This window comes from Zea mays, chromosome 1 (assembly GCF_902167145.1).
Source record: "Zea mays cultivar B73 chromosome 1, Zm-B73-REFERENCE-NAM-5.0, whole genome shotgun sequence".
NCBI lineage: Eukaryota > Viridiplantae > Streptophyta > Magnoliopsida > Poales > Poaceae > Zea > Zea mays.
The window spans coordinates 202,846,451-202,862,590 of record NC_050096.1 but is presented as its reverse complement, the minus strand read 5'-3'; positions in this window follow the sequence as shown (position 1 = coordinate 202,862,590).

Genomic DNA, 16,140 nt, shown 5'->3' with positions numbered 1-16,140 from the left:
GGTCTGAACCTGGTGAAAGGTACTTCTTCAGGCCTGATATGGTGAAAGAGACTGAAGAAAAGGTTCAGAAAATAATTCATAATATGAAGAAAGCCCAAGCTCGTCAGAAGAGTTATGCAGACCGGCGATGACAACCCTTATGCTTTCTTGTGGGAGACTATGTCTACCTGAAAGTTTCACCAATGAAGGGAGTATCGCGTTTCGGGGTTAAAGGGAAGCTTGCACCCAGGTACATTGGTCCATTCCCTATACTTGAGCAATGTGGACCAGTGGCATATCGACTCCAACTACCCGAGACATTGTCTGCTGTGCATAATGTGTTCCACGTGTCACAATTGAAAAAGTGTCTTCGGATTCCCGATCGAACCGTTGAGGTAACAGATGTTGTCCTTGAACCAGACTTGACATATTCCGAACATCCCATTCGAGTCTTGGACCAAAAGGACAGGGTTACCTGAAGAAAAACTATCAAGTTCTATAAGATACAGTGGAACCAACATTCCGAAGATGAGGCTACATGGAAAACTCAAGACTTTTTAGATAAGAATTTCCCAGGCTTTTTAGCCTCTTGTAATTTGTAAAGCATGTATAGCTGTTGTAATAAAGGAGTGATTCCCAAACCACCCCTGCCTTGTACCAGAAGTAAGGAAATAAAAGTATGTCGCGTTTCCTTTTCCATTACTTACCCTAGGACTTTTAATCTCGGGACGAGATTCTTTTATGGGGGGAAGGATGTAACACCCCTGGTGTTACTGCAACTAAAACTTAAGCATGGCATCATAAACATTGGCATTGCATATGTTTGACACACCTAGAGTGCATTCACTAGGTAAAAATTTCAAACAAGTTGTACTGTTTTGGTATTTTGCAAATAGAACCCTAGATAGGGAACTTAACCCTAAATAGGGATTAAAGGGGTAAGACATAACCCAAATTAAGAAAACCTAAAAGCTTTAGGGGAATGGTCACAAAATGTTCCCAAGAATGAACTAGAATCACTTTTATACCCCTGGGATACCAAAAATCCCCATTTGAACCCTGGAAAACCCTAAGTCAAAAACCTAGGGGCTTATGTGCAAAATTGATGCACCTTTGGACTAAAGTGCAAAAACCAAGTTAATAAAGTATCTTAAGTCACTTGATTCACTAAGGTGTGAATTTGGAAGCCAAACCCTAAGCTTTGGATTCAATTGCAAAAAGGCCCCTAGTTGTGATTTCATGCTAAGTCTGAATTTCAGATTGATGAGCTCAACTTTGGAGCCTTGCAACTTTTAAAATATAGGGTTTTGCCCTGGGGCACCACATCAAACTTATAGACCTATTAATGGATAACAAGTTTGCTTAAGAGTGCAAGCCATGTTCTTGTGAGAAATTTGGAGATAATCATGCTCAAAATCTGACTGTCAGGCTGTTATTGTCTGAATTTTCAGACTAACAGAGGACTGACATCAACTTCAAGACCAAGTTCATGCATGATCTGCTGACAACACCATATAGCAAAGTTGTAGTTGGTATAATGCTCTACAAGTTTGCTGCAGAGTTGGACTTGTGTTACCATATGAAATTAAGAGAAAAATTGCCTTCAATAGGGACTGACAGGCTGTCTGAATGAGGTCTCGCCATGGTACAGTAGACCAAAGTGGATCAGGTTGCCAGCACGGCTTGCTCGTCGACGGTGACCTCCCTACGCGAAGATTCACGCCGCCGTCGTGATTCGTGTTCACTGGCGGTTGGATAACTACGGCAGAGAAAAGATCTCACGGCGGGGAAGGGATAGGATCGTGAATTGGAGTTTATCGCCGTGAGTATAGTCGCTGCGACGTGGCCGGACTACCGGAGTCGCCGTGGAAGCGCCGGTGACCTCGGCTGCGCCACGCCGAAGCTTGTTACTACGCGGTAGTAAGCGTGACACCCTTAGGAGTATTCTCCTTGCGCCGTTACACCGGTGACTGCCACGGTTACAGCCACCGTGTTCTTCCCTATCTTCGGCCGCCAACACATCGCGATCAAATTGAGAGCTACCGACCTCGGGGTCTATAAATTGAGCGTGTCCTCAACTCCATCAAGTATTCACGCAGCTACTGCATCCACCTGCATCCCAAACCCCCCACCAGAGAACTCGAATTTTGGATTTCCCCCAATCTGCTCAAGAACACTGCGCAGTTTAGCCTCCCCGCGGCCAACGCGATTCAGGTCAGTCCATGTCTTCTGCTTACCCGTTTAAGTATTCTCATGTGTCTGCGATGCTCGCCGACCCACCTAATTGAACTAGACCGCCGCCAATCGCCGGGAACGCGTGGTTCTTTGGTTCATCCGCGCGGTTACCGTGGCCAGACCAAATTAGCTCATCATTATTGAAATTAACTTGGGGAAAACCTTGATTTAGGTCTGAATTAGGAGCCAGACGTCGGAGAGTGCCAGTCCTTGCGTGCTCCGCCAAGTCCAGCTCGTCGGAGCATGGCTCCCGCGCGGTTCGCCGTCAGGGATCAGTCGGTGTAAAGAAATAGAACCTCAAGGGCCTCTGTGTAAAGCGTCATTGACTTGAGGAAATAGTGAATGAACCCATTCCTAGTTAGCCGAAACACCGGGGGCTTTTCTGCAAGGTATCCAGCGCGCGCGTGGGCAGTTTCCTTCGGGCCTGGACTGTACTGGGCCGGTTTAAGCCCAATGCTGTTCAAACTTTCCCCTTTTCTTTTTATTCCAGAACCAAAACAATTATAGAAAATGGTAGAAAATTCCTAAAATTGTGAAACCAATTTTCCTAGACTTCTTATTTTCCCTAGAATTTAATAAAAATAGTTTTATGATTTTTAGAGGAAATAAGAAATTTTAAGGCATTTTAAATAGTTTAAAGTCTTTGTTCTGGATTTTTAGAAAATAGATAATAATCCCAAAATTGCTCAAACTTTTTACATAAGCTCTATATATTATTTAGAGGCCTTGGGTAGAGTTTGGTTTGATTTGAACATTGTTTGATAACTAGAACCCAAAACCCCTACCCCTTGTCCTTTGAAATCCTTTACTGACTCCGAAAACCCTAAGTTCTCGGAGTTCCATGAAGGAAAGTTATATTCAAAATTTAGATAATAAATCTTTATTACCTTTGCACTCTCATAAGCATTACATGGCATTCATTCTTATATATATATACCTATATGGTTATATTTAGAAAACGAAGAAGAGATTGAAGTGATCGAAGAGAAGACACCACCACCTTGGGAATTTTAGGCCGGAAACTATTTCTACTTTGACATCTGCGGATCCGAGCCTGACTCACCTACTAACGAAGGCAAGCCCCGGTGCATGCAACCCCTTTCCTTGTGTTTTTAAATAATTTTCGCACACTTTAAGTCTAGTGAAATGTGCATTAGGTTCATAGGAGTTGCTTGGAACCCTTTGATGCATTGCTTTCCTTAATATCCATACCTTTATAGATACTTCTGTGAAGTATCAAAATATGATTTACAAAAATGCTTAGCCTTGCTTAGATCTTGTGGATAGAGGTTGTCCTTAGCCTAGCTCGAGAAAGGATGGCTTCTACCTGCAAGAATATTTTCATTTGGAGCAATGGTGGGATCTTACTGCAAAGTTCCCTGTGATGCTCTTTTCATCCTAAGGAACAGAAACAATCCTAAGGATGGAAGTACTTAAATCGAGACTTGGGTTAGGAACAGGTGATGTTCTACCCAGGTTGATTAAGGATTGAATGCGTATGTAGGCGTGCTGATCAAGGACCCTTTAACTGGTCACATGCCTCGTCATGGGTAAGCCTTGCCTCGGGCATACTAAGGCCAGAATAAGATAACACGAAATGGGCGTGGAGCGGTGGTGAGAGTAGCGTGTACCCTCTGTGGCAAGAGGCTGGACGGTGGTGTATCTGTGCTCTCGGTTTGCGTGAACCTGATCTGGTCTTAAGAACCCCGGTGGCAGGTTGACATATGCAAGGGTTAAGTGCTACATATGTCGTGTGATTGGAGATCCTCAGCTGAGTATAATCGATTCGGATCGCCGTACCTTCACGGTTATGAAGACTTGGTCACTTCCCTACAACCTAAGTCAGGATGTGAACATTATGAATAAAAATGATGTTGTATCGATGAGATGATGAAATTAGACTAGATGCAAACAGAGTCTATTAATATTTAATTTGGCGTTAAAATATTGAAAGTAAGGACTCACTTTAGTAAGCTATTTCTGCAAAAGTATCTAAGTTGATTCTTGCTAAAGCCTCTCCTTGATTCCTATTTATCCAGCATACCCTTGAGAGTCTTTTCCTTAGTCGGGTAAGACTTGCTGAGTAATCCCATACTCAGGGTTTATCCCTCCGTTGTTTTTAGGTGAGGAAGCGACAAATTTTTGTTGCTTTTGCTCCAAGGTGGTTCCTAATGAAGAGAAGCAAGAGTGAAGTGCGGGAGGACATGGAGCCTCCATTAGGACTTTTGTTTGATAACTATCGGGAGGCGTTTTTGCCTCCCTTGGTATTGTAATATTACTATGCACTCCTAGGATAACTCTGGTCTATAATAAGTAACTTGATCTTACTTTTTAAATAAATGTAAGTTATGTAATCGCTTCCGTATTTCTTTATCTCCGATGTTCTGTAATGTCTGCAAGACGGGTGAAACGTTCCTGGAAAGGTAAGAAAGAAGATACCGAACTTGTCAAGTAGTTCAGGGGCACCTACAGGGTTGTCTGAGGTCCGTTGGACAAGGACAACTGTAGGTGGGCCTAATTACTTGGGAGGTTCCGTCACACCGAGCCTCTTCCAACTGGTCCAGTGAGTCTTCTCGGCTGGCCTGGTTGCTTCGGTCGTTGTACGCCTTTGTCCTCGGGGAACCGTATTCTAAGTCTGTGGGTAAGATAGCCTCGGCCCCATAGACTAGAAAGAACGGTGAGAAACCCGTGGCTCGGCTTGGCGTCGTCCTCAGACTCCAGACCACCGAGGGTAGCTCTTTCATCCACCACTTGCCAAACTTGTTGAGGTCGTTGTAGATCCTCGGTTTAAGTCCCTGCAGAATCATACCATTGGCACGCTCCATCTGCCCATTCGTCATGGGGTGAGCTACGACGACCCAGTCCACACGGATGTGGTGGTCCTCGCAGAAGTCCAGGAACTTCTTCCTAGTGAACTGCGTGCCATTGTCGGTGATGATGGAGTTCGAGACCCCGAAGCGATGGATGATGTTGGTGAAGAATGCCACTGCCTGCTCGGACCTGATGCTGGTTAGGGGTCGGACTTCGATCCACTTGGAGAATTTGTCGATGGCGACCAGCAGGTGCGAGAAGCCCCTGGGTGCCTTCTGCAAGGGACCGACGAGGTCCAGACCCCACACAGCAAATGGCCAGGTGATGGGTATTGTCTGCAGGGCCTAAGCGGGCAGGTGCGTCTGTCTTGCGTAGAAGTGACACCCTTGGCAAGAGCGTACAATCCTAGTGGCGTCGGCCATCGCGGTCGACCAGTAGAAGCCTTGTCGGAAGGCCTTTCCCACGAGGGCTCGAGGTGCTGCGTGGTGACCGCAAGCCCCCGAGTGTATTTCTTGCAATAGCTCCTGTCCTTCGGCGATGGATATGCATCGTTGGAGAATGCCTGAGGGGCTACGGTGGTAGAGCTCCTTTTCATCCCCGAGTAAGACGAACAACTTGGCGCGCCGCGCCAGTCGCCGAGCTTCAGCCTTGTCGAGGGGTAGCTCTCCTCGGTGGAGATATTGCAGGTACGGGGTCTGCCAGTTTCGATTTGGCGCAACCCCATTCCGCTGTCCCTCGACATGCAGTGCCTCACCCTCGGCGGTCGAGGGTACCTCGGGCTGGGCCGAGGTCTCCTCGGGCTCGGGCGTGTCGTCGATCTTGACGGAGGGTTGATGTATGTCTCTAGAGAAGACGTCGGGGGGAACCGTTGTCCGCCCTGAGGCTATTTTCGCCAGCTCGTCCGCAGTCTCGTTGTACCGTCGAGCGATGTGGTTGAGCTCCAGCCCGTAGAACTTGTCTTCCAGGCGTCGAACTTCGTCGCAGTAGGCCTCCATCTTCGGGTCGCGGCAGTGGGAGTTCTTCATGCCTTGGTCAATGACAAGCTACGAGTCGCCACGAGCGTCGAGGCGCCGAACCCCTAGTTCGATGGCGATGCGCAACCCGTTAACCAGAGCTTCGTACTCGGCCATGTTGTTTGACGCTGGGAAATGGAGGCGCAACACGTAGCGGAGATGTTTCCCGAGGGGTGAGATGAAGAGCAGACCCGCACCGGCTCCTATTTTCATCAGCAACCCATCGAAGTACATGGTCCAGAGTTCCGGTTGGATCGGAGCTGTTGGCAATTGGGTGTCGACCCATTCAGCCACGAAGTTCGCCAAGACTTGGGACTTGATGGCCTTCCGAGGAGCGAACGAGATTGTTTTGCCCATGAGTTCCACTGCCCCTTTGCTATCCTACCCGAGGCCTCTCGGCACTGGATGATCTCCCCCAGGGGGAAGGATGACACCACAGTCACCGGATGAGACTCGAAGTAGTGTTGCAATTTTCGCCGCATCAGAATTACTGCGTATAGTAGCTTCTGAATTTGCGGGTAGCGGATCTTGGTCTCGGATAGCACTTCACTGATGAAGTAGACCGGCCTCTGGACGAGCAGTGCATGCCCTTCTTCTTGTCTCTCGACTACGATCGCGGCGCTGACCACCTGAGTGGTTGCGGCTACGTAGATCAAGAGGGCTTCTCCCGCAGCGGGGGGCACCAAGATGGGCGCATTTGTAAGGAGTGCCTTTAAGTTTTCGAGGGCTTCCTCGGCCTCGGGGGTCCAAGTGAAGCGCTCGGCCTTCCTTAAGAGGCGGTACAGGGGTAATCCTTTCTCGCCGAGGCGCGAGATGAAGCGGCTCAGAGCCGCAAGGCATCCCATGACCCTCTGTACTCCTTTCAAATCTTTGATAGGCCCCATGTTGGTGATGGCCGCGATTTTCTCCGGGTTGGCCTCGATGCCCCGCTCGGAGACGATGAACCCCAGGAGCATGCCTCGGAGGACTCCGAAGACACACTTCTCGGGATTGAGCTTCACACCCTTCGCTCTCAGACACTTGAATGTCGTTTCAAGGTCAGAGAGGAGGTCGGAGGCTCTCCTCGTCTTGACTACGATGTCATCGACGTAAGCCTCGACCGTTCGGCCGATGTGCTCTCCGAACACGTGGTTCATGCACCTTTGGTATGTCGCACTGCATTCCTCAAGCCAAATGGCATAGTAGTATAGCAGTACATGCCAAAAGGTGTGATGAAAGAAGTCGCGAGCTGGTCGGACTCTTTCATCTTGATTTGGTGATAACCTGAATAGGCGTCGAGGAATGACAGGGTTTCGCACCTAGCAGTGGAGTCCACAATTTGATCGATGCGAGGCAGAGGGTAGGGAACCTTCGGACATGCCTTGTTTAGACCAGTGTAGTCTACGCACATCCTCCACTTCCCACCTTTCTTTTTCACAAGCACAGGGTTAGCTAACCATTTGGGATGGAATACCTCTTTGATGAACCCTGCAGCCATCAGCTTATGGATCTCCTCGCCTATGGCTCTGCGCTTTTCTTCGTCGAAACGGCGCAGAGGCTGCTTCACGGGTCGGGCACCGGCTCGGATATCCAATGAGTGCTCGGTGACATCCCTCGGTATGCCCGGTATGTCCGAGGGATTCCACGCAAAGACATCGACGTTCGCACAGAGAAAGTCGACGAGCACTGCTTCCTATTTGGGGTCGAGCTCGGAGCCGATTCGGACTTGCTTGCAGGCGTCGTTGCTGGGGTCGGGGGCGATGGTCTTAACCGCCTCAGCCGGTTCGAAGTTGCCGGCGTGGCGCTTCGCATCAGGCACCTCCTTGGAGAGGCACTCCAGGTCGACGATGAGGGCCTTGGACTCGGCGAGGGCCTCAGCGTACTCCACGCACTCCACGTCACATTCGTACACGTGTCGGTACATGGATCTGACGGTGATGACCCCGTTGGGGCCTGGCATCTTGAGCTTGAGGTAGGTGTAGTTGGGGACGGCCATGAACTTGGCGTAGCACGGTCTCCCCAGCACCGCGTGGTAGGTCCCTCGGAACCCGACCACCTCGAACGTGAGGGTTTCCTTTCGGATGTTGGAGGGAGTTCCGAAGCAGACAGTCAGATCAAGTTGTCCAAGGGGCAGGACGCGCTTCCCGTGGATGATCCCGTGAAAGGGCGCCGCACCGGCCCGGATCGTGGATAGATCGATTTCCAAGAGCCCGAGGGTCTCAGCATAGATGATGTTGAGGTTGCTGCCTCCGTCCATGAGGACCTTGGTGAGCCTGGTGTTGCCGATGACGGGGTCGACGACGAGCGGGTACTTTCCTGGGCTCGGCACGCAGTCGGGGTGGTCGCCTTGGTAGAAGGTGATGGGCTTGTCGGACCAGTCTAGGTAGACTGGCGCCGCCACCTTTACCGAGCAGACCTCCCGGCGCTCCTGCTTGCGGTGCCGAGCCGAGGCGTTCGCCACTTGCCCACCATAGATCATGAAATAGCTGTGGACCTCGGGGAACTCCTCTGCCTTGTCGCCCTCCTTCTTGTCGTTGTCTTGGCCTTTGCCATCTCCCGCCGGTGGCCCGGCCTTATGGAAGTAGCGCCGAAGCATGACGCATTCCTCAAGGGTGTGCTTGACGGGACCCTGGTGATAGGGGCACGACTCCTTGAGCATCTTGTCGAACAGGTTGGCCCCTCCGGGAGGCTTCCGAGGGTTCCTGTGTTCGACAGCAGCGACAAGATCTGCGTCGGCGGCATCGCGCTTCGCTTGCGACTTCTTTTTCGCCTTCTTCTTCATGCCCCGCTGGGCGGACGCCTCGGGGACGTCTTCCTGCTGGCGCCCCTGAGGCTGCTTGTCCTTCCGAAGATAGCTTCGACCGCCTCCTGCCCAGAGGCGAACTTAGTGGCGATGTCCATCAACTCGCTCGCCTTGGTGGGAGTTTTGCGACCCAGTTTGCTCACCAGGTCGCGGCAAGTGGTGCCGGCGAGGAACGCCCCGATGACATCCGAGTCGGTGATGTTGGGCAGCTCGGTGCGCTGCTTTGAAAACCGTCGGATGTACTCTCGCAGGGATTCCCCTCGCTGCTGGCGGCAGCTTCGAAGATCCCAGGAGTTCTCAGGGCGCACGTACGTGCCCTGGAAGTTTCCAGCGAAGGCTTTGACCAGGTCGTCTCAGTTGGAGATCTGCGCAGGAGGCAGATGCTCCAGCCAGGCCCGGGCGGCGTCGGAGAGGAACAGGGGGAGGTTGCGGATGATGAGGTTGTCATCGTCCGTTCCTCCCAGCTGGTAGGCCAGCCGGTAGTCCGCAAGCCACAACTCCGGCCTTGTTTCCCCCGAGTACTTGGTGATGGTAGTCGGGGCCCGGAACCGGGTCGGGAATGGCGCCCGTCGTATGGCCCGACTGAATGCTTGCGGACCTGGTGGTTCAGGCGAGGGGGTCCGATCCTCCTCGCTGTCGTAGCGTCCCCACGCCTGGGGTGGTAGCCTCGGCGCACCTTCTCGTCGAGGCGGGCTCGACGGTCGCGGCGGTGGTGCTCGTTGCCGAGGCGACCCGGGGCTGCGGGCATCGCGTCCAGTGTGCGCCCGGTGTGGACGGAGGCCTCCCGCATGAGTCAGGAAGTCGTTGCGCGATGCTCCGGGGGGCACCCTTGCCTTCGAGAGGCAGAGCTTTCGGCCCGTCGGACCGCGACATCCTTCAGGAGATTCTTGAGTTCTCCCTGGATACGCCGCCCCTCGGTGGTGGATGGCTCCGGCATCGCTCGGAGTAGTATCGCCGCTGCAGCCAGATTCTACCCGACCCCGCTGGAGGCTGGGGGCAGCCTTGCCCTGGCATCGTCAACGATACGGCGCTGGACGTCCCGGGCCTGATGACGTGCTTCTCCGGCGATTGCTCGGCCTGCCCACTCCTGCTCGATGTTTTGTCGGAGTTACACAAGTTGCCCTGCTTCCTCGTCGAGCTTGGCCTGCATCTCGCGGATTTGCTCGAGCTGTGTGTCCTGACCCCCCGCAGGGACTGGGACCACAGCTAGCTCCCGCAGGATGTCAACGCGAGAAGCAGGCCCAGGGGGATCGTCATCCTCCGGCATACCGAGGTGGTTGCCTTCGTCGTGACCCCCTAGATCGACGTGGAAACATTCGCGACTTGGGCCACAACCCTCGTCGTCAACGCTGTGGCCATCATCGGAGCAATCGGAGAGGCAATAGTCACATGCGGTCATGAAGTCTCGCATGGCACTAGGAGCGCAGAGCCCGGAGAAATCCCAACCGGAGTCGGGATCGTCTTCTTCCTCGGAACCTGGAGGCCCGTAGGTTGAGACGGTCGTCAGTCGGTCCCAGGATGACTACATATGGTACCCCGGAAGGTTAGGATATGCCTTTACGAAAGCGCTCACCGAAGCGGGGTCACTTGGTGGATCGAAGCTGAATCTAAAAGGCACAGGGTGGAAAACGGACGGTACCTCTTGATCGATGGACGGTGACGAAGTCACGTCGAGGATGGACTGCACCGTTATCTCAGGTACAAGGCTAACGCCCAGCAAGCCCTTCGCGAGAGTGCTGGCGTCATCTGTCCGCTTGGGGTTGGCATGTTGCGGGGAAACGACATCTGTCGTTGTCGCAGGTGCGAGGACAACGCCCGACATGTCCCCCGCTGGGGCGTCGGTGTCGTCGACTCGCTCGACAGCCAACGAGGTGCCGCCTCCTGCCTGGCCACGGTTGCCCCGACTCCTCCTCCTGCGACGAGGAAGACGGCGGGACAAACCCGGATGCTGCTCTTCCGCCACGGGGGGAAGACGTCGTCGAGTTCGCCGCCGCCGGGCGAGCTGACGGTCGTCGTTGTCGCTGTCGCGCTGCGGGGGGAGGAGTACCATGTCGTAGCTGCCGTCGAGGGACAAGAACTCGAGACTCCCGAAGCGGAGCACCGTCCTGGGCTGAAGAGGTTGCTGAAGGCTCCCCATATGGAACTCAACGAAAAGTTGTTCGTCAACACGCAGCAGGCCCCTACCTGGCGCGCCAACTGTCGGCGTTTCGACCCCGGGGGGTCCCTGGACCGACGAGTAATTTTGTCGCTGCGTGTCCCAGCCCAGATGGGTTGGCGCGAGATGGAACACAAGGGGGGAAAACACGGCTCGTGTTATCCTGCGCCAGGGGGATGCGCTCGTAGTAGGGGTTACAAGCGTTCGCGGGAGAGAGAGGGTGAGCCTGTTCATCAGCTCGTTCTCCCGCGCGACCCTCCCGCATGGAGGCCCTGGACCTTCCTTTTATAGATGCAAGGAGAGGGTCCAGGTGTACAATGGGGGGTGTAGCTAGGCGCTAACGTGTCCGGTAGAGAGGTGCCGGAGCCCTATGTACATGCCAACGTGGCTGTCGGAGAAGTGCTTGAGCCCTGCGTAGGCGATAACGTGGCCGTCGGAGAAGTGCTTGAGCCCTGTAGAAGTATAGTTGTTGGTGCTACTGGGATCTTGTTGACGTTTCCCTGCTTTCGTAGGGGGCTGAGAACCACCGTCGTCATGGACGCACGCGGGGAGCCATCATTACTCGTTACCGGGGCGAGCCAGATGGGACGCCGGTCTTGTTCCCCGTAGCCTGAGCTAGTTAGGGGTAGGGTAATGATGTATCCCCCATGGCACGGTCGGTCCGAGCCCAAGGTCGGGCGAGGCGGAGACTTCTTCCGAGGCCGAGCCCTGAGGTCGGGCGAGGCAGAGACCACCTTCTGAGGCCGAGGTTGAGGCCGAGCCCTGGGGTTGGGTGAGGCGGAGACCACCTTCCGAGGCCGAGGTTGAGGCCGAGCCTGGGGTCGGGCGAGGCGGAGACCACCTTCCGAGGCTGAGGTTGAGGCCGAGCCCTGGGTCGGTTGAGGCGGAGCTTCCTGTTGCGCCTGAGGCTGAACTTGGTTGTTGTCAGCCTCATCCTGGTGGGTGGCACAGTAGTCGGAGCGGAGCGAGTGGCGCTGTTTTCCTGTCAGGTCGGTCAGTGAAAGGGCGAAGTGACTGTGGTCACTTCGACATTGCCGACTGAGGCACGCGTGTCAGGATAAGGTGTCAGGCGATCCTCGCATTGAATGCGCCTGCGATACGGTCGGTTGGAGAGGCGATTTGGCCAAGGTTGCTTCTCGACGAAGCCTGCTCGAGTTGGGCCTCGGGCGTGCCGAGGGTGCGCCCACTGCCTGAGGAGGCCCTCGGGCGAGACATAACTTCGTCCGGGGCTACAGTTCACGCCCGAGGCTGGGCTCGGGCGAGGCGAGATCGCGCCCCTTGGGTAGACGAAGCCTTGACCTGAACCGCGCCCATCCGTCTCTGCAGCTTGTACTGATGGTGGTTACCAGCCGTGTTTAGGAGTGTTGGGGGTACCCCTAATTACGGTACCCGACAACAATATTTAAACCTATGGATTGACTAGCTTCTATTTACCTTGTCCTTGATTACCTTTTGGGTTATTATGGTTAGCTTCATGCTATTGCTCCACTTTAATCATGAACATGATGTGAACATTTATGATACAATACTGTTATCCTGATTATGTTGATGATCTTGTGATACTCTAGAGGGCTCAGGCCTTTTTCCTGAGTACCTCTCCGTAATGACCTGTTCGTGGAGTGACCACCCGGGATAACTGTGCAGCCATGAGGGTGGAATGGGACACCCTTAGCTGATTAATTATATGAACCTGGGGTATAGTTGGCTTTGCTGGAGGGCCATCAATGGCGGCCGAGGCGTAGTGCTCGCTCTGCCAAGGGGGGGTGCAGAGGTTCATTCAATTTGGTTTTGTTAGTCATCCACCTTGGGGAGGTGTACTGCGTTTGTACGACTGGCGAAATCTAACGAGCAGCTATGCACCAGGGGAGTCTTTGTAAAGGCTATATAGTGATACCCTGCCAGGCCACCTAGGTAGTGGTCAATGGGGATTAGCTCTCTTCGGGCAGAAAGGGAATCATGACTCATGGGTAAAGTGTGCGACCTCTGCAGAGGATTAGAAACTGATATATCAGTCGTGCTCACGGTTATGAGCGGCCTTGGGATCCTCTTTGATTAGAGATACAGATGGTTTGTTATACAATGGTTCTATTTATTATTTTGGTTCGATGATGATAATGATGTTCCTCGATGGGGAAATGATTCACGGGTTGGTTATATGATAAAATTTGGCTTCCACTAATAATAAATACCTGACCAACTAAAAACAATTGTTTTGACCTTAACCCCACATAAAGCTAGTCTACTTCAGCCAAACGGGACATTTGCTGAGTACGTTGATGTGTATTCACCCTTGCTTTCACAAAACACCAGATTGCCTTTGGTGCAACCTATGCTCAGGTAAAGAAGGAGAAGAAGGCGCCAAGGCGGATCTCTAGGAGTTCCAGGACTTTGACGAGTTCGAGGATTAGGCTAGCGACCTCCCCGAGTCAGCTGCCTGTGGTGGGTTAATTTACGTTGTCTACGTTTCTATTCTGTGTACTTTATGTAAATGACTCTAGTCTTTCATACTATTATTTATTCTTTATTGTTATTCGAAGCATTGTGCTATGATGAGTCATTTATGTAATCGCCGTGTACGTGAATTTCTGATCCTGGCACGTACATGGTTCGCATTCGGTTTACCTTCCAAAACCGGGTGTGACATGCGGACTGTCCAGACAGCGGACCGTCCGACTTCAGTGTCGGACCGTCCGCACGGTGATTTTGGTGCTCAACAATAACCCGTTGTGTTTATTATATTAGTGTTAGAAACGTCGTCATGTCCGCCACAAGAGGGTCTTAGAAACCATGAGGCAAGTAAAAAAAATAAAGAAAGAAATGCAGTCGATCATCTAACAGCCTCTATTTAAGCAGAGAGTCCATAAATGCTATGGTTAATACAGTAAAAATATTGAATTAAAGATACAAAAACAGTAATTTGATCACCGTACTTATTGAGAAAAACAATACATATATAAAGAACCTATATCAAGTACAATCAATAAAATAGCTGAATTTGTATTAATAACTATAATATTTGTATTCCTTTTTGATTGAAAAGAAAAGGAAATTAGGTGGTTGTTGTGGAACGGTGATTTCACCCTTATGTTTTATTTTTATGATTTTTTACCTTATGATTCTTAATTGAACTTTCTATTTATCCTTATTTTGTAACAGTGTTGGGCCTAGGTGAATTAAACGGCAAAAGAAAATAAAAAATGCATATACGAAAAACAAAACAATATCCTTATCTGTTCACCTTCTCGCCCCACGAGCCCCACCTCAGCGGCATGCCCTTGAGGCCCCACGTCCAGCGCTTCCTCATCTACTGCCCTGTGGATCCCTAGCGACTACGCTACCACACCGTGCAAAAGGCCTAAGGGTGATGGTAGCACATGGACCTAGGACTTATGGGGTCGGTGAGCTCACTCTAGTGCAACAGGCCATGCACTACAGGAAAACACTTAATTCCCGTCGGCCAGGAACCGACGAGAATAAGCCTTAAACCGACGGGAATTAACGAATTCCCGTCGGCCTTTGCTCTGGCTGACGGGAATTAAAATGTCCGACGAGAATCTTCAGTATTCCTGTAGTGATGGAAATGGTGGCCTCATACCTCTAGTGCTGGTCCTAGCGCTTATGGGTTTAGGACAACCTGGCCCTTAATTTTTGTATCGTTAATAATTACAATAAAATAGTGAGAAAATAAGAATATCAAAACAACAGTAAATCAGTAAGAACACCTTAAATGAGAATATAATTTAAAGTACTCTGAATTGCAATTTTAGATTATATATAGCTCTAATGTCTATCAAAATATATAATTTCATCGCCTCATCGAGCATTTCTTGAGGCAAAATCTACAAGAACCATGTACAGAATAATATTTTCTGATATATCCTTCTCGATAGAACATATAGCTAAGCCATTTGATCTTTCTTGCGGCAATAATCTGTAACTGTAATGAACTAAAGAATCTCAGTGCTACATCAAATCATCCGACAAAGTTACTTGCAACACTTATAATCACTAATAAAATTATTGAGATCAACAACAGATGAGTTATCATAAGGAAAATTTTCTACAAAAGTAGCGCAACATTTCAGTAGACCATGATCATTCAAATACTTTAGGTTCTCCGAGTTTAATAAGAAGCCAAACATGTTTTCAAATACATTCGTTTTTCTCAATTCGATAAGTAATTGGCATATCAATCATGACAAAAAAATAATTAACTATAAATGACTCAATGTTTCTTCCTCATCTCAATCATTTTGCTCATCAAAATGTTTCTTTCTTTTGCATTGATGGTTTTTACAAAACAATCGCTATACATCCATCTCTTTTGCAATTTCTTTTGTGATCTCAATGCTACGATTGAAACCTTCATCTATGTACTTCTTAAAATACGAGATGGCCCCTTCAACTCGTTCAAGCAGCATCTACGAACACATTCTAAAATTATAATTTCTTACTCACCATATCTATAGAAAATATTTTTTGGGTCACCTCGGTGCTTGGGATCTAGACGATCGCTTCTCCTTCCTAGGCCTAGAGCCGTCCCTGATTCCGCTGTTCTAAGGTTTTTGCCTCCCCTTAGATCTGCCTCGGCCTGCTCGGATCATCGCCGAGGCGGATATAAGGGGATGCGAAAACTTAGGGTTCATTCGTTTGCCTCCGCTAAATTTTAGCACCTATCATATCGAATGTTTAGATACTAGTTAGAAGTGTTAAATATATTGTAATCACAAAACTAATTATATAGATAAAAGCTAAACGACAAGATGAATCTATTAAACCTAATTAGTCCACTATTCGCTAATATAATACTATAGTAAACATTTGCTAATCATAGATTCATTAGTCTTTAAAATTTTGTTTAATTATTTAGCCTTCGTCTATATAGTTATTTTTGTATATAGTCTACATTCAATACTCATATTAAACATTCCATATCGCATATACAAACTTTAGTCCCTGGAACCAAATAAACACTATCTTATAAGTTATAACGGGTGCAGTACATCACCAAAATCATATGACCTTAAACTAGGACCACCGGAACTTACAAAGGATGAAAGGAAGCACTGATGGTACTGTATCTGATCTGCCTTACATATATATCTGGCGAAATCTGCTGACACCTTGAAATGACAAACAAAATATACGTTTTACCGAGTTTTAAG